This window comes from Triplophysa dalaica, chromosome 10, assembly GCF_015846415.1.
Source record: "Triplophysa dalaica isolate WHDGS20190420 chromosome 10, ASM1584641v1, whole genome shotgun sequence".
Classification (NCBI taxonomy): Eukaryota; Metazoa; Chordata; class Actinopteri; order Cypriniformes; family Nemacheilidae; genus Triplophysa; species Triplophysa dalaica.
In genome coordinates, this window is record NC_079551.1 from 23,632,252 (window position 1) to 23,652,205 (window position 19,954).

Genomic DNA, 19,954 nt, shown 5'->3' on the forward strand with positions numbered 1-19,954 from the left:
AATATTGTGAAAAGGTTGAATATTGAAGACACCTGGTGCCACAATCTAATCAGTTTATGGTCTCTCAGTCTAGTTCTTTGGCCCACACAATCATGAGGAAGACTGCTAACTTGACAGTTGTCAAAAAGACGACTATTGACACCTTGCACAAGGAGGGCAAGACACAAAAGGTCATTGCAAAAGATGCTGGCTGTTCACAGAGCTCTGTGCCCAAGCACATTAATAGAGAGGAGAAGGGAAGGGAAAGATGTGGTAGAAAAAAAGTTAACAAGCAATAGTGATAATCGCACCCTGGAGAGGATTGTGAACAAAACCCATTCAAAAATGTGGGGAGGATTCACAAAGAGTGGACTGCAGCTGGAGTCAGTGCTTCAAGAACCACTACACACAAAACGAATGCAAGACATGGGTTTCAGCTTGTCGCATTCCTTGTGTCAGGCCACTCTTGAACAACAGACAGCTTTATTCTTCCAAATGGCACTTTACACATCACTCTAATGACATATGATATATCATGAGCATAACTGACTTGGGTTCATACTATTCTACTTCAGTGTTTATCTGCTTCAGTACTCGCTCCCCTCTCAGAACTTTTCTGGATACGAGCGACCAGACCGTTGATGAGAGTGGTCCAGGCCTGGCTTTTAGTTGTGCTTTGTTTTATTCGCCGGCAGTCGTCCGTGAGGGGCTACCTGCTGTCTTTTTACTTTGTGCCGCTGCCAGTGCTGGAGGAATATCAGTCACCACCATGTGGCGACGCTCCATTTCCTCAATCAACCTTCTCCTTTTCCACCACCTCAGCGATCGCCTCCGGTGTTGCATTTTTCATGCACACCCTGCGCAGGTGAACCGATAGGGTGGACTGCATCTTCTTGCATGTTGGGCAAAGAAGGTAGTGTCCTCTGTGCACATTGCTACAACACAAAACAACAACAAAAGAACACTTAGTTCAAATCTTCTCCTGAAAGATGGTTTTGTTCACATGAAAAATGTGTGAATGAAGCTGCAGCTACTGCAGTCCTAAACAGTCTAGGGCCATTAATGGCTGATAAAATTAGTTCTCTTAAACAAATGCATTAAAATCATACATACCTACACTGTTAAACATTTCTGTAGATATTAATGTTTGCCAGAAGTAATAAATGAACATGAAACCTCGACAGATCTTTATCTTGACTAAAGTTTGTAGCTTTCACCCATTTTAAACCCTTTTTAAACTCTTATGATTTAATTTATTTTTGCAAACAAATCTAGTCAACTTACCTTTGAGAAGCCATTCTTGAATCAAGAAGGTTTTCCAAAAAACTTCAGCAAAAGAATTCCACGTTGGATGCTCGAGCAGAAAGTGGGTGAATGGTCTTGTGGGGTCTCCCAATTTATGAAAAAATACCCCAAAGTCCCGCCCACCTACCTGAGAGGGAGGGTCTAAAATGGATTGGGGTTTAATCAGTCATTACAGTTACAAACATGTTTTAAAAATAAGTTAAATCTATTTATAATACATTGGTGATTTTGTTTTTGCTAAAAGGGAATTTTTCATTATTTTATCAAACCAAGTGACTGTATGAGCCTCAGTTTAAGATCAAATAACATGAATAACAACAACAAATACAATAAGAGAGCACAAAACTGACTATTAAAGAAAGATTCTTAGCTCATGTTATGTGTTCTTCCTGTTATTAAAGCAAAACTTTATGCAATCCTGGACATGACATCACATTGAACATAACACAATAAAGCTTAAATAAATTAAATAAACTTTGTGAGAATAGAACAGTCTATATGGGTTTAAACCAAGAGTTTGAGTTGCAGCAGTGGGTCATTAAGCAGCTATTAAGACATATCTGCAGCTGTTATTGGTCATTCCTCAGTTGTGAATCTGGGCTATTAAGAGTTTTTGCAAAACAAAGGACGGATGCAAATATATCTGCAGACGTTGAGTCATTTCTCAGTTGTGAATGTGGGCTATTAAAGGTTCTGTGTGGAAGTTTCAGAGGCCACTATTGGCGATGTAGGAAATTGCAACCTACAGCTCCGCCATCCCCTTCCCCCTCCCATTAGAGAAGCTACGATTGCCGTCACAGGACAAAAGGGTTCCGAAAATGATAGCGGCCATTATCGGTGGTGTTGATAATTGCAATCTACGTCTCGCAGGCGAACAACTGACTGAACTTACGGACACAGAACAGAGAGGTTGTCGTCTGGACATTAAAAAACGACATTAAACTCTACTGGTGGTGTCATGAAGCTCGAGGTGAAACATGGCGTGGGAACCCAATTGCAGGCAGGCACGGTGGTACAGGGGTTAAACAGATTTATTTCAACACAGAACACTACAAAAAGGTAAAAAAAAACCCACAATGGGGAAAACAAGACAGGATAAATTATAATCTTTAAAAAGAACACAGACTGACTAACTACAAAAAAACAACACTTGAAGAGAACACTAACTGAGACAGGACTGGATAACAGAGACTTGGAGGACAAGGTAACTACATTCAGCAACAGCATAGCATGCACGACCAGACAAGGAATGAAAACAATGAACGAGCACAGGACAATGAAACATGAGTACTCTTATAGGGAACAAACACAGGATCATAACGAGCAACAGGTGCTGGGGATTAGCACTAAGGAGAGGCTGACGAGGGACGAGATGTAGGGAACAATGACGAGACACGAGAAAGAATCATTCAATCTCACATAAAACCACAGGTTCATGCCATGACTCCACTCAAATAACACGAATAAACATGACATGATAGTGGAATCATGACAGGTGGTGTCTATGGCCATTTCAAATTTAGTTTCAAATTTCATAAGGGTTTATGTATTTTCTAGCTTACATGTTTCTAGGTCCAGACAAAATATTCATTGTACACTTGCATTACCAGGCAGAAATTAATAATAGGTTTCGTTATCGTCATGAATATGAACCATTCCAACAACGAAGGGAAGAGATAATCAATCCAATTTCTCAACAAAGGAGATCAGTTTTTTTAAGTATTGCTCTGCACTGTTGTTGGAATAGATGATAGGCAGTTTGTTTGATATATAAACTTTATGTGGCAACTTTTAATGGTTCCTCTTAACAATAAGTTCACAGTCTTCTCACAGTGGACATCATGACTGCACTACTACAGCAGGAGAAAGACACTGACAACCACCTAGTAAGCATTAATGCCATTTCTCTTACATCACAGCATTTTTACTCTCATAACCATACATCCTTTGTTAAAAAACATAACCTGCCCATATATGTTTTTTTATATTTACATTATAAATGTGTGTTCAGTCATTTAATGTTTGTACTGTAGTTATTTTATTAATTTAGCATAAAAAAATATTACTAATATCAAGCAAATATCCAAAAGTTGATATTTGATCCAGTTTTACACTGCAAAAAATGTCTTTCTAACTTAGTCTTTTTTTCTTGTTTTCCACTTAAAATGTCTACAAATTCTTAAATCAAGATACATTTTCTCGATGAGTAAAATGATCTAAGAAAATGAGTCTTGTTTTTGGGGAAAAATATGAAATTTCAGTGAATTAGTGCTTTAAACAAGCAAAAAAATCTGCCAATGCGGTAAGAAAACAAGCTTGAATATCCTTTTTCTTAGTCGCTCAATTCAAGATTATTTTTCTTACCCCATTGGCAGATTTTTTTGCTTTTTTTTAACAAAAATTCAATGAAATTTCATATATTTTTACTAAAAACAAGATTTATTTTCTTAGGTCCGTATGCTCATCAAGAAAATGCTCCTTGATTCAAGAATTTTTAGACATTTTTACTTGAAAACAAGAAAAAAAATCTAAGCAAGAAAGTCATTTTTTGCAGTGTATTATCCAGTTGTCCTTCAGTTGATGTCATAACTCTTTCTTCTTAAAAGGCACATATGGATTTATGATCACTCCAGTGCACTGCATATCTATGATGATTTTCAAGTGTAACTTAAGTTACGATGCTTTTGAAAAACTGTACGTATTTGTACGATTGATTTAACGATCTGCTCAGCCTCTTGGGAAAATTCAGCCCAGTTCAACAGCTTTTAACTACTACCTGAACCAAGTTGAAAAACATTTTTACTCTAAAGAACATACAAGTCTTTTATAATGATTTGCTGTATATATCTGGTTGGTTTGTATTGATTTCTTGAATTATACATCATCCAGCTCAATAGCCTTTTGCAAAAAATATTTAAAGCTCCGTCCTGTAATGTTTTTGGAACTTATGTTCAATAAAACAACACATTTTAAATAGAGTTGAAATCATTCATGACAATCTGTGTCATATTACTGACATTTTAAGTGAGATCAGAATGAGTCTCTATACCTTATGGTCTTGATGAATTAATCCCAATAGCCGGATTTAGTTTGTTTTATCCTGTTTGATGTCTCAAGGACAGTTATCTAACATTGAAAACACCACTCAATGCAAAACATACATTAGAAAGATGTAAATGATCATATCCAGTCTGTTTATTCAATACTATTCAGGAATTTTCATTTAAGATATTTTAGCCTTTTCAAAACAATCCTTTTGAAACAATAAAAACAATATTTAGCATAGCAGACACATACCAAATGAAACACACCTACATTATAGGCACTAATCACAAAACCATTGTTGGTCTTTCCATGGGACAACTATTTTGAGACAATCTAATCTGTAAACCCGGATCAGTGAAGGAAACCTGTTGGCCTAAAACTACACAAATATAACAAATGTATAACATGTTTTCTTGGCATTGTGTGGCTTAGTTTTGTTATTACCATCAGACAACTACACTAATGTTCTCAGCTTATGAGAAAGAAAAACTGGATCTATAGATCACAATAGAAATGTAAATTTGGATAACCAAACTTTGTTAGAACAATACCAGCTTTGACATTTAACAGAATTGTTTACATTAAACAAAGAAAGTGAACATTTTCCCTGAACAAAATCTAGTGTGCCCTGCAGTATTTCAATCATTTGGTTTTGGGTCCTGCTTTTAGTCTCCACAAAAAAAAAATACAATTCACCAAATATTTACCAGTAAAAAAGCTCTTACCTTTTGAACAAAAGCAGACCATGGCCTTTTTTTCCAAAAGTGAATAAATGTATAAAAAATGAATAGAAACGTCATTCAGATGTTTTGTGGAGAAAACCTTTTTACACGGTAAAATGGATTTTTCAGTGATTGAATTTTGGGTGGAAGCTCAACCTTGCCAAGGTTAAGAAATACCTGCTGGATGAAATAGAAAGTGTTTTTCATAGTCCTTAAATAGTCCATGTGTAGGGCATAAATGAGTCCAAACAGAAGACCGAAGGCCTCAGGCAAGTTGTCCGGTTCCGCTGAATTCCCTTCCAAGAGTTGTTTAGCTGTAGAATTTCTGCATCAATGCCGAGGATTCCTACTGGAATTTGGTGGTACGAGTCCTCATCATTGACATCCTAAAAAGACAAACAGATTCACAAGGTCATGCCAGCTAAATAATTCTATGTTGTCAACTAAAATGTATATACAGTGTACAACAATAAAATCAATCAGCATATCATATATTCTCCACAAAAAAGAAAATCAATACCAGTACCAAGTCATGCATGAAAAAAGGACAAATGTCATCTCACGGGAGTTCAGGCTTTCTGTGTCTAACTCGCAGGGGTTAAACAAGACCTAGTGATCGCCTACGTGCGTACAAATATTTGCATGTGATAATATCAAAACCTGTATGACACGTGTTTTCAGTGCTCGGAAAACTGCTCTTATCAACATCAGAGAACAATAAACATAGCAAAAAATAAAAGCCACAGAAACGCCAAACATATCACGTTAAACATGTGTGATCGTGTCCACCGCACAAGAGTCAACATTTATCGTTGTTTTTATTACTCAAAATCAACTGCTGTCAGCGAGCGGGTGGGGTAGGGGGCGTGGTCCGTGGAAACTTTTTTTATTGAACCCATTACACTTAAAGTTTTCACCACATTCGACACTGTCTGCGGAGGTAGTAGAATATACTTAAATTTTTACAGTACTATACTAAATCTTAAATAATTTAAGTGTGTTGCAATAAAACTGTTTACCTAGAAGTTACATCTGGGCTTATAGTGTATGTGGCACCACCTCTAGCACAATTCACATTGAATCTGGAATAAAAGACACTTTGTTAAATTTGATGAAAATTGAAAGTGATTTAAATATTAACAGTGAGATCATGAATTACCCAAACGCAGTGCTTCTGTGGTTTAGGTCTGTCTTTTTGTGCACAGATGGAACAATATAAATCCCTTTACACTGCAGTTATTAAAGTGAAGATAAGGTTATCATTTTAATACATATATGGTCTGTCCAAAAAATACCAAAAGGACATAAAGAAGTTGAAATACCTGATGCTAGTCCAATTTCTTTTGCCACATTTCTCCTGCAGTGGGACATCCAGTCCTTGCTGAGATATATATGAAAGCTTTCTGGAATTTTCGGAAAGTCTTCTACAACCTGCTTGGCCATCTACTCAAATAGCAGGAAATCTCAGTAAATCGATGTGGAAAAAGCAGAAAAAAATATATATGACAAATTTCACTACCTGCATCACAAACACACCACACCTGCAACCATCTTCCTGAAAAGTATGTTTTATTGATGCAGGCTGCCATGTGCTGTCTACCCAGTCTTCTTTTCCATGCTGAGTTCTCCTCATTTTGAAGTGCTCAATGTGAGAAAAACAATGTGTGACTTATGTTTTTTTAAGCAAAGTCCCAAATACACGAAAAACACAGTGTCTTGACAGTGCAGAAAAGTTACAGGTGTTTGAAAGGCTAATACTCAAATTTTTCACACGCCTGTGTTGCTGCTTCCAGTTCATCATTTCCATCTTGAGGGTCAACCACAAATATTTATTGTGACACAGCATGGAGATACTAAAATAAGACAATACATAAGTTTTAGAAACTCTAAAAATGCAAAACTTTGTCTTTAATCTCAAGGTTAAGGAAATAAAATACACAGTTTGTGCAGTATAAATGTCACAGTTGGTGTATGTTTTGTTTGGATTTTTCCTTCCTTGGTTAATTTCATTATTACTTAATTAGTTTTCACTTGTGTTTCATTATTAGTTCATTGTTTTCACCTGTCCATCATCATCATTGTTAATTAGTCCCACACCTGATTCTGTTTTCCCTGAGTGTCTTCCCTTTGTATTTAAGCCCTGTGTGTTCCTTAGTTTTTTGTGTTTTATCTCCTGTGTGGTTCCCCGGATGTCATTAAAGCTCTAGTTTTGGATAATACTTTGAGTTGTGTGCAAGATTGCAGTCATCACGTGACAATAAAGACCATTACTCCTATGGACTGTTCCCACAGAGATAATAAATCAGGTGTGTTTGCACTCACTTTTCGTAGTCTTTATCATGCCATCTCCTCTCTTGGGCTGTTTATAATCGCACCGGGAGTGTTATGACAGAGTAGGTAGAGTTTTGCAGATGCATCCTTTGCATTTAGAGGCGCTCTTAGATAACAATCAATTGTCTGAAAGTACAAACATCTATATTAAAACTTCAATCAGTTTGTAAGTTGCACATTTACTCTTTTTGGCATTCATATTTTATTCCTGATCGACATACCTCTCCAAATAACCACTTATCAGGCCCCAATGTTTGGAAATCCTTACGATGCAACAGATACTACAGTTCCCTTTCGAGGGAACTCGCACTGCGTCGCCATGGCAACGCTTTGGGGAACGCCTCAGCGTGACCAGCTCTGAGCACGTGTGTCAACATCGTCCAGTAGTGGAACGCTACGTCATAGATGACGTTTGGACCAGGAGGTATAAAACGACATCCGAAATAGTGAACTTTAGCTCGTTTCTTCTCAGCAAAGGCTCTGTGTGTAGTGTGTGTGTGTGTCTAGTTAAAAGAAGCGTGAGTGTGTTCTGTAAAAGAAGTGTGTTTGGTTAGCCAGTTTGCTAACATGTCAGAGAAAAGTTTCAGACATTGTGCTCCTCCTTGTTCGAGTTTTATCACGAGGAATGATACGCATGATCTCTGTGTAGTCTGTCTGGGAGCGGAGCATGCACAGTCAGCGCTCGAGGGAGCTGACTGTGAGGCCTGTGGACTTTTACCACAGCGCACGCTCCGTTCCCGCTTGGCACTGTTTGACAAACACGGCCAGGTGCGTGCTCCGCGTGGTGATGGTCCCGCTTTTGCCGAGGCAGAGCGGAATCTTCGCTCGTGGGGCTCGCAGATGGACGTCAGGGAGGCTGAAGAGACATGCTCCGGCTTCTCTTTACCCTCCGTAGCTTCCACCTCTCTCTCTGCTGAGTCGGGAGCACGCACTGCGGTTTCTCCCGCTCAGAGAGGGAGTCCGGTTCGGCAATGTTCTGCATCTGAGGATGTAGACATAACTGGTATCGAAGCAGGAGAGTTAGATTGTGTTCCCCCTCTTGCTGCTTCGGTTCACGCCGATATGGTGGAAGTCATGACAGCTGCGGTAGCCCAACTAACAATAGACTGGCCGCAAGATAAACCTAACGCTTGTCCTGAGAATAAGATGGACGAGCGATGTCTAAAGCATAGCACACAACCCTCACGATGCAAACTCCCTTTCTTTTCTGACCTACATCAGGAGGTGTGTAAGTCGTGGCAGCATCCATATACTGCACGAGTATTCACGCCACAGACTTGCATTTATTCTAATGTTCAGGGCTATAAAGAAAGAGGTTACGGGGCGATGCCGAGAATAGAACAGACGCTTGCGAGCTATCTGTCTCCATCCACGGCTTCGTCCCTAAAAGCCCCTACCTTGCCATCAAAGCCATGCAGGGTGACATCGACTTTGATTGGCAAGGCATATGTGGCAGCAGGGCAGTCCGGGGCTTGCTTACACTCTGTGGCACTACTTCAGGCGTATCAAGCAGATGCGCTACGTGAATTGGTCGACACGGGACTGGTGGCGGCGGATGTTTTACAACCCGTCCGTCATGCTTTGGATGTTTCTCTCCGTGCTACTCGTGAGACTGCTCGTTCTTTGGGCCGTTCCATGGGCGCTATGGTAGCCACTGAGAGGCATTTATGGTTGAACCTCTCAGACATGAAACCATCTGACAAAGCATTTCTTCTGGATGCCCCATTGTGGATGGCTTCGCTGCGCATGAAGGGCATTCGAGTGTTAAATTACATAGACGATTGGCTCATTCTAGCAAAATCGGAACATCTGGCGGTTCAACATCGAGATGTTGTTCTCGCACATATGAAAGAACTAGAGTTGAGGCTGAATACCAAGAAAAGTGTGCTTTCTCCAGTACAGAGAACCACTTTTTTGGAGTGGTATGGGATTCCATCACGATGCAGGCAAGGCTCGCGCCTGCTCGTATTGTTGCAATCCTGTCAGCCGTTTGCAGAATAAAGCTAGGCCAATCACTGACGGTAAAGCTTTTTCAGAGGCTGTTGGGACTCATGGCAGCTGCGTCCAACATTATTCCCGTCGGCCTGCTGTATATGAGACCTCTACAGTGGTGGCTCAGAACCAAAGGGTTTTCCCCGAGGGGCAACCCGTTGCGCATTATCAAGGTGACACGCAGATGCCTGCACACACTGAGAATATGGAAAGAACCTTGGTTCGTTTCCCAAGGACCAGTGTTGGGAAGCAGTTGTCGGCGCGTTGCACTGACAACCGATGCTTCACTCACAGGTTGGGGAGCTGTTATGGAAGGCCAATGGGGCCCAAACCGATAGGATAGCCAGTTTCGATCTTGGCACATAAATTGCCTAGAGATGATGGCAGTGTCTCTGGCGTTGACACACTTTCTCCCACAACTCAGAGACCAACATGCGCTTGTCAGGACAGACAACACAGCTGTGGTCTCATACATAAATCACCAGGGGGGTCTGCGGTCACGGCAACTATACAAGTTGGCACGTCAGATCCTCCTGTGGTCTCAGGGGAAGCTGCTCTCCCTGAGGGCAGTATATATCCCCGGTCACCTGAACCGAGGAGCAGACTTCCTGTCGAGACAGGGGTTAAGGCCCGGGGAATGGAGACTCCACCCAGAGGTGGTGGAGCAGATCTGGATGAGGTTCGGCCAGGCAGAGTTAGACCTCTTTGCAACTCCGGAAAACACGGACTGTCGGCTCTGGTTTTCCCTGACACATCCAGCCCCTCTAGGGCTGGATGCCATGGCGCAGGTGTGGCCGAGGCTTCACCTGTATGCTTTTCCCTCGATCGCTCTACTCCTGGGAGTTCTGGAAAGGGTGTGCAGAGATGGAGTTCACCTACTGTTGGTAGCCCCGTTCTGGCCGGCCCGAGTGTGGTTCTCAGACATCATAGACCTGTTGGAGAACCCTCCATGGGAGATTCCTTTGAGGAGGGACCTCCTTTCTCAAGCGGAGGGTCAGATACATCACCCACGCCCGGAGTTATGGAAACTATGGTTTTGGCCTCTGAGAGGGCTAGCCTTCTAGACACTGGTCTCTCAGCTGAGGCTGTGGAGACCATACTTAATTCCAGAGCTCCTTCTACAAGGAAGCTTTATGCCTTAAAGTGGAGAGTCTTCACTACTTGGTGTTCAGCTCACCGCATGGACCCTGTAAACTGCCCAGTTTCAACAGTGGTTGAGTTCCTACAAGATCGCTTTGCTGCGGACTTATCCCCATCTACTTTAAAGGTGTATATGGCAGCCATTTCTGCCTTTCATGTTCGGCTAGGGGGCATACCTGTTGGTAGAGACCACTTGGTTCTACAGTTTCTTCTTTGTGCTCGCAGGTTGAGCCCTGTGAGCCACACTAGGGTACCTACCTGGGACCTGGATACAGTTCTTGAGGGGCTGTCAGCTCCTCCCTTTGAACCGATTGATTCAGCTGCTCTTAAGTTTCTCACTCTTAAGACAGTCTTCCTGGTGGCTATTACTTCTCTCAAGAGAGTGGGAGATCTTCAGGCCTTGTCGGTTTCCCCTACGTGCCTTGAATTTGCTCCTGGTTTGGTTAAGGCGTTCCTTTTCCCCCGGGCAGGATACGTGCCTAAGGTTATGGATAATGTACCGAGACCCATTACCTTGCAAGCATTCTGTCCTCCACCTTTCAGGAGCCAGGACCAGGAAAGGTTACATTTGTCGTGTCAATTACGAGCAGTGGACTCGTATGTACACAGAACTGCGGCTTGTAGGAAAGCGCAGCAGCTCTTCGTATGTTTTGGTTCACCGAAGAAAGGTCTTTCGGCAACCAACCAATCCATTAGCAGATGGATAGTTGAGACTATCTCTCTGGCCTATGAGGCCTCTGGCAGACCATCGCCTTTGGATGTCAGAGCCCATTCTACTAGGGGTATGGCGGCCTCCGTAGCCTTAAGGACGGGGGTGTCTATGCGGGACGTGTGTGATGCGGCAGGCTGGTCCTCTCCGCTCACATTTGTGAGATTCTATAGTTTGGACATGAATTTCATCCCGGGAGCCCAGGTGCTTGTGTCTTCCACATGAAATGTTGTACACACAGACAGGCATTTGGGCGTATGGTGGTTTGGGTATTTCGTTCCCCAAAGCGTTGCCATGGCGACGCAGTGCGAGTTCCCTCGAAAGGGAACGTCTCGGGTTACGTCTGTAACCCTTGTTCCCTGAGAAGGGAACGAGACACTGCGTCACCTTGCCATACTCCCTACATCCCTGTTAGCCTCTTGGCTCGAAGTTTATCGAGCTGAAGTTGACTGTTTCGGATGCCGTTTTATACCTCCTGGTCCATACGTCATCCATGACGTATCGTTTCACTACTGGACGATGTTGACACACGTGCTCAGAGCTGGTCAAGCTGAGGCGTTCCCCAAAGCGTTGCCATGGCGACGAAGTGTCTCGTTCCCTTCTCAGGCAACAAGGGTTACAGACGTAACCCGAGACGTTTTACTCCATCCCCTAAGGCAGCATCTCCTTTTTTTCATAGAGATAACATACAATTAAATATTCCTCAAAGTATTAATGCAAACAAGCAGAGCTACTTTGCACCAATAAATGCATACCTTTAAGTTTTACAGTTAATGGACCTGTCCAATCAACATTTGGACGTTTATAAAAAGCTAACATTTCTCATTCACGATCCTTTTCACAGCTGTGCAGATCCAGTGTAACAACAAGGTCTGCTTTGTCATCTGCATTCTTTAAGATCTGTCTTCCATACATCCGGGCAGCTGATTCAAGATCCGGTTCAATCTTCCACTCTATGAAAACATGATCAAAAATGCAAGTTAAATTATGATTTCAGGTGGATAATACATTAATAGAAGCATGATTTAAGCAAACCCTTTTATCTGGAGGGTAGAGAAAAACATTTAACTGACCATTACCTGGAATGGTGATCCTCTTCTCTCCTATTCCTGCCCTCTCTAATTTGTTTTTCACAGATGGACTTGGCACCTCACAGTCCTTTCTCTTGGACAGGCAAAAAAACGATGGGTGTAGGAAACACTTTTCGATTTTTTTGCTGAAGGTTCAGCGGAGCTGGGACGTTTCGGCAGACGGCCCCGTGAATTTGAAAATGGTGCAAACAATCTTAAAACCTCTGCTGCAATAAAATGTTCATACATTATGAAAAATATATTTAAGTAGTTTGTATTTTAATAAATTGACTGTGAAATTCAATGTCAGGGATGCCAACTGAATTAACCAGGATTTAAACACATGCGAATGAGGGAGATCTTGTTCAAGTTTGTTGAACTCTGACCTGCGAGTTCGTATCACGTGACCAATACCGATCACAACGCGACCTTTAGCTATATTAAAAGAATAAGTAACCTTTTGCAGTAAAGTGAAGCTTTGGATATTTTTAAGTTTTGGGTTGATTATTTATTATAATTTTTTGTCATGCAATACACGTGCTCAAGGTGTAGTTTGACCGCGGCTAAAGCCGTCGTCCCATTGTTTTGTCCAGCAATTCTCATACAGACGATGGTCTACGAATGTGATTGTCAGTTACATCCCACCTCCCCAGAGCCCGAGTGAAAGTTGGCAACCCTAGACAAAACTGTTGCCTTGGTCTTTGTCTGCCAACTTACCCCGTGTCCCACCACTTTGATCCGGAGGCGTCGCGCTCAGAGCAGAGGATGGATTTTCTGAAGGGCCAACATTTACAGTTTGCTGCTCCAGTGCTTGGGCAGCTTCTCGGAGAAGCTCAGCAACGGACTTCTCCATGTTCCCTCTCCCCAGTTATCGAAATACCCATGACTCACAGTTATCCCCGCCTTGACATAGTGATTGACTGAGGGTGGGCGTGGTCAGCTCGGACTGCATTTTCAAAGCCGCATTGAATTTTGCTACAAATATCCCACGGCGTCATGATGAAAATGCAATCGCAAGTGTCCTAACTGTAAGTCTAAATGTACTTAGGACAAAGAACATTTAAATTATAATTTTGCTACTATTTCTGCTTGGACATGTTACACATATCAATCAATTTGATTTATACATTTTCATTTCAATTTCGCTACTTATAAAGCGTTAAAAAGTATGCACATTACACATTAAGACTGCTGTTGGAAATGGCAAATGTAAATAATATAATTTCATTTTCATTTTACTTATGCACCAAACTTTGCACATGTGTAGTAATGGAAAATGTAAATTTAAATACAGAAATACATTGCCATTTTGAATATTGCACCACATATGCTTCCATAGGTAGGAACCATATTCAAATCTGCATTTAAATCCCATGAGGAACCTGCAAATAAAAACCACAAACGTTTGTTGACAGGGTAAAGGGCCTTTCTCTCCTGTCTAAATTAGTGTAAATTAGTCAACGGTCAAAAAGCTGTATACAGTAGCTAGAGAATACAGGTTGCAAAATATATTTCCATATTTACACTGTAGGGGAAAACGGGGTGATTTGAGCCTGTGGTAAAGTTAAGTCACACCTTGTTTTTTGACTATAAACAAAATTGTTTACATGACCACACATTTTTTTAAGACCAGTGCAATGAAAGGGCAGGACCTGGACTCATTCTTTAAAGGACTACGAAATCATTCCTGCGGTGGAAGTGGTCCAAATGGGCTTGGGATACACTGCTAAAAAGTTGAATAACTTATTTTCTTAATAAAGAAGCCACTATTACCCCGTGTAATGCTATGTTGATGAAAATAATGCCTCTTTTGCCCTCGCTCGTTCTTTTCGGCTCACACCATGGTCAGAAGCTGGGTTAAACCATCGGATGGCGAAAGAATCAACTTCACTGTCTGCTGCACTGGCACAACACTGGTTTTTCCTTACTGCTCCTGTTGAGAAGAAAAATGCAATAAGCATCTCCATCTTCCCCAGTCTAAAAGTAGTGGTTAAACGCACTTATGAATAGCACATTTCTGCAAGTATATCTTTAGAGACAATGTATCAATTTAAATACATTTCTTATGCATTACTCTTTGTAAAACAAAAAAATTCTCTATACGCATTCTTAAGACACACAATTAATTAACTTTCACAGGAAAAGCCAGTCCTATTAGCCTATCATTATATTTAAAGCCTGAGAATATTTGGAATGTAGTTTTTGATTAAAAAAACAGGCAGAGATAAATATCCAAAACATAGTTAGTTTTTTTCTTTTAGGAAACACAATGCATTAAGAGCAGAGGAGTGAAGACTTTGAATTTAAGATCAGTGTAAATTGTACTTATTTTGTGTTCTGGAAAACATACAAGTATCTTCATTAGCTTCTGATGACACACTGCTTAAAGAAAAAAGTAAAAAATAAGAAAAACTAACACATCACTATTCTGTTCAAAAGTCTCCACCCAACAATACATTATGTTTCCTTTCTGAGCATCAGTAAATGAGTTCTATCATTTCTATTGTATGGACACAAAACTACTGCAAGTAAATGGGTGCCAGTTACTAACATTCTTCAAAATATCTTCTTTTGTCTGAAGAAGAAAGAAACTCATAAATGTTCGAAATGACAAGAGGGTGAGTAAATGATGACAAAAAACTCATCAAAAATTTTTGGTTGAACTAACCCTTTAATGTTTTGCATCTTAGCGGAGGACAAGTATCGCATGTGGACTGAAAAATATACCCGAGGTGGTGCAATAACTTTCGAATAATTGAACTGACCGTAGTAATTATTATACCATGTATACATTGTTCCGATACCACAAGACGTCTCAAGACATTTGTATGGTATTTGTCCCGGAATGCACTTGCTTGTAGGACTTTGCATCTTTGTTTGTTTTATTTTCGTAGTATTTAAAACCCCTGTTGTATAAGAAAAGTATTAAGAGGAAAAGTGACACGGATATTTTTGCGCCAGCTGCAGTTCTTGCACTGGCATAGAAAGCTTCCTGCTGTGTGTTTTATAGGGATGAGCGAGTACAGCATTATCTGTATCCGTATCTGTATCTGTCAACCATATGAATTATTTGTATTCGTATCTGTACTCGGACTGGGCGGGGCCTAACCCGGAAATGGGCGGAATTTAACCTGGAAGTGGGTCGGGTTGTCTTGAGATGGGCGGGGCTTTAACCGGTATGTTATTTTAAGCATGCAATTGATATGGGTTGATCATAAATTGTTATATTTATTGCTGATTATAAAACTATTTACATGACAGCATCAGCATTGAGCTTCAGATCAATGGTTTTTATCATGATAACAAACGAACTATATACAGAACAAGTTTGGCAACAATGAATACAACACATGCGGTTGCAATTATGAAGTAAAATGTAATGAACAAGAGTTTTCATCTCAACATAACTTTATTTTTTTAACTTTTAATTAAAAACTGGTTAGAGCCAGCTGACTAGGGATGAGCGAGTACAGCATTATCTGTATCTGTATCTGTATCTGTTAACCATATGAATTATCTGTATCCGTATCTGTACTCGGACTGGGCGGGGCCTAACCAGGAAGTGGGCGGGATGTAACCCGGAAATTGGGTCGGGTTGTCTTGAGATGGGCGGGGCTTTAACCTGTATGTTATTTTAAGGATGCAATTGATATGGGTTGATCATAAATTGTTATATTTAATGCTGATTAGAAAAATATTTACATGACAGCATCAGCATTGAGCTTCAGATCAATGGTTTTGATCACGATAACAAACAAACTTTATACAGAATAAGTTTTGCAACAATGAATACAACACATGAGGTTGCAATTATGAAGTAAAATGTAATGAACAAGAGTTTTCATCTCAACATAACTTTATTTTCTTAACTTTGAATTAAAAACTGGTTAGAGCCGCTGACGGTTTAAAAAAGACAGTCAGAGACGCATTCTACCAAGCACCACGTCTGAACAAACCCCACGTTTACCAAACTCTACTGGTTAATAAGTAAGTACTACAAACCGAAATAAAAAACAAACCTGAAGCTGAAGAAACCCTAAACGTTAACGGAAAAGACCCGCAACCTGAGTGACTGAGGGAGAGACGGAGAGAGAGAGCTGCGAACACAGTCAGCAACACAATACATCTGTATGTGTGTAGAGGAGGGGCGCTGTGACTATCACAGAACGCAGACACAGTCAGTAACACAATACATCTGTATATGTGTAGAGGAGGGGCGCTGTGACTATCACAGAACACAGACACAGTCAGCAACACAATACATCTGTATGTGTGTAGAGGAGGGGCGCTGTGACTATCACAGAACGCAGACACAGTCAGCTACCCAATGAGGATTTTTATTCAATCCGAGCACAGATATTGACTCGTATTACTCGTATAATACTCGTACTCGGCAAAAGTGCTTTATCCGTACCGGATACTCGTTTCAGCCGAGTATCCGGCTCAACTCTACAGCTGACGGTTTAAAAAAGAAAAATAAACTCCGACAGGCGGAGACGCAACGCGAGGCGCATTCTACCAAGCACCACGTCTGAACAAACCCCACGTTTACCAAACTCTTCTCGTTAATAAGTAAGTACTACAAACCGAAATAAAAAACAAACTTGACGCTGAAGAAACCCTAAACGTTAACGGAAAAGACCCGCAAACCTGAGTGACTGAGGGAGAGACAGATAGACAGAGCGCTGTTCTCAGTGTTCTGTGTGTGAGTGAGCAGAGCGGGACACAGTCAGCAACACAATGAGGATTTTTATTCAATCCGAGCACAGATATTGACTCGTATTACTCGTATAATACTCGTACTCGGCAAAAGTGCTCTATCCGTACCGGATACTCGTTTCAGCCGAGTATCCGGCTCAACTCTAGTGTTTTATGTCCCATTTACCGATTCCACAGACCAATTTAAGATGTTGTTTTTTGTTTTGTTGTGCTTCTTGTTTCATCTTTAACACTCTGATTGTGTCATGTAGTTTTTGGTTAGCTTTGATTTTTCATTCGTTTTTCATCTGAACCAGGGGCGTAGCAAGCTTTTCAAAAGTGCGGGTCGGATGTGGTTTGTTTGTTAACAATAAAAACGATGAATACAATGAAAGAAGGGTGCATAAAAGATATAAAAAGCTTCCCATTTAAATCAGTGATACAAGAAAAGTATAAAAACACACTCGAAACACACAAAAAATAAGTCAAAACTTTGTTGTGAAAATACACAACAGTAGACTTGCTAAAGAATAAGAATCAGAAATACTTTAATAATCCCAGTGGGAAATTATTTTTGTTACAAACTCCAGATATACAAACAGCATGTATCAAGAACAAAATATAAACATATATATATATATATATACACATATATAGGCTATATAATTATATACATGCAACCAACAACAACAAGTAACTGACCAATGAACATCTGACCAACTACCTCTCATTTAAAAGAACCAAAAGTGCTCTTACTGCCCTCCTTACAGGAGACAAACTGTGCAGCAATATTTTTTCTGTTTACCCTGTCCAGCTTGTCTTTATGTACATCGCATATCGCAACACTGTTGAGGCGGGTTTGGGTCATGGTGCTGCATAGCCATGTTTTCAGCCTCCGGAGGCTGCTGAAACTCCTCTCTGACTCTTCTGATGACACAGGCACAACTAGGAGGAGTCAGGCTACTGTTTCGAGTGTAAAAGAGACAACGGACCTCTGGATTCATCCCTTGAAGAACAGCAACAACTTCAGTACTAGACTGGAAGCTGTACTTCATTCTGAACAATGCACAATGTCTGGGTTGATTTCTGGGTACTGTTGGACAACACCATGTATCTTTCCAGTTAAGAGAACTTGTTCCAGGTGCCTTAACATTTGCATTCCCTCCTGCTCAAATCTTTCTCTAAACTGCATGTCAGCAACATCCAGAACTTTGTAGAATTCAGTCCTGTAGTAGTCAGAAGGGGACACATGTACATGTGCAGGAGAACTACCTGTGAAGCGCTGAGGTGGGATACGGACACGAGGAGAGGCAATAGGAATGAGATGGGTGAGATGGAGTGTCTCACACATCCTTCTTGCTTTCCTGTAAAGACCCTGAAAACTCTGTGTTTCTCTTTTTGCTGAATCTTTCCTTGACACAGGCAACAGCTGAAAGCATACCATCTAGGGTCTGTGTTCTGTGCTGGAGGGACATATTCAAAACCTTCAACTCCCCTGTGATCTGCAAAGCACACACAAGACCAAGGACAACATTTCCCTGCGGAAAAGTCTCATATAGCCCCTGTGCCTTACTACCCGCATCAGACTCACTCACTGCCATCTCAGCCAAAGTCTTGATTATGCACTCGTACTGGTTGAGCACAGTGCGGATGTCACTAGTGCGGACCGTCCACCTTGTTGGACACAGAGGTTTTATAGTGTGACATGGACCCTCATCCTCCTCAGACCATGCAATTCCCTCAAATATGTCCTTCAGTTTCCCTGACTGCCCAAACAACACTCCCAACTCATTGACCCAATCCAGAGAATTCCGGATAAATATTGAGGCAGTACAGGACCTCTGTGTAATTAGGTTAACACAGTGGGCAGCACAATGAACATAGGGAGCCAGAGGTTGTATTTTTCTTAAAATGGCCTGTGCTCCATTGTATTTGCCAGCCATATTTGCGGCCCCATCATATGCTTGGCCACGCATCCCAGTGATAGGCAAGTGTAGGCGGTGCAAAACATACATGACTACTTTTGCTAGATTTTCTCCTGATGTCAAAGAAACCTCAAAAAGACTATTAAATTCTTCATGAGGGACTAAATCCTTGTCAACATATCTCAGACACACTTGCTCTTTTCCAGACACGTCTCGTGTCCCATCCATCATCACTGCAGGTGTGGAAGTGATCTGATGTTTTCAACTATTTCACTTATGATCACTCTACTGAAAAAAGTCAGGATTTCATTTTGAACCTTAGCTGAAGTATATACATCCTTTCTACCACATGTCAACCACTTGGTTAGAGAGGGGTCATCCTCTGCTTTGTACTTCAGAACCTGTTCAAAATCTCCCTCACCACATTCATGGTACCTAAAAGGTAAGCCCTGGCTAGCCAACATCTGCACAGCACCAATGATTTTGAGAAGACATCCCCTTGATTCCTCTTGCTGTTTCACACTCACACTAGATAGCTGAACCTGTACTGATCGATCTTCATAGATGTACGTAGTCACGGCTGTCCTATGACTATCAGAACCCTCATGCACAGTAAATCGCTCAAGGGCTTTTTTCCAATTTTTTAACCCAGATGAAATGAATGCTGAATCAGCATTCTTGACAAGAGGTGATGTCTCTGAGTTAAAGGCTTTGGAGTAGTAAAAGCTCAATAAACCCTCAACACCAGGACTCACATGGAGCCATGGATATTTCTGGTACCACTGAGTTTGAAAACTCATAGTATATTTGGGCAAGGACTGTTTAGCAATTAATTTTGGATCTGGTTGGTTGGGCTTACTGAACTGATGGCGAGTAACAGCCACGTCTGAGTTCTCCGCTCCTCTCTCTACCATTTCATCTTCATCTTTATCCTCTCTGAACTTTCCCTCACCCTGTTCTTCTTGTCTGCCTGCCTCTTGTCTGCCTCCTTCTTGTCTGTCTGCCTCCTTCTTGTCTGTCTGCAGGCTTCTTGTCTGC

The 19,954-nt window shown here is 41.2% G+C and overlaps 1 protein-coding gene and 1 long non-coding RNA gene across 2 annotated transcripts in view; one reads left to right on the forward strand and one right to left on the reverse strand.

Annotated features, from left to right (window-relative positions):
• Positions 1-19,954, forward strand: part of LOC130429698 (uncharacterized) — a 164,530-nt gene that overhangs the window by 48,417 nt on the left and 96,159 nt on the right. The window lies entirely within an intron of this gene.
• Positions 92-5,654, reverse strand: LOC130429709 (uncharacterized). The gene is made up of 4 exons (XR_008907667.1): positions 5,578-5,654; positions 5,055-5,437; positions 1,264-1,425; positions 92-914 (listed from the first exon to the last, which is right to left on the reverse strand). It is a non-coding gene; the product is annotated as an uncharacterized LOC130429709 (long non-coding RNA).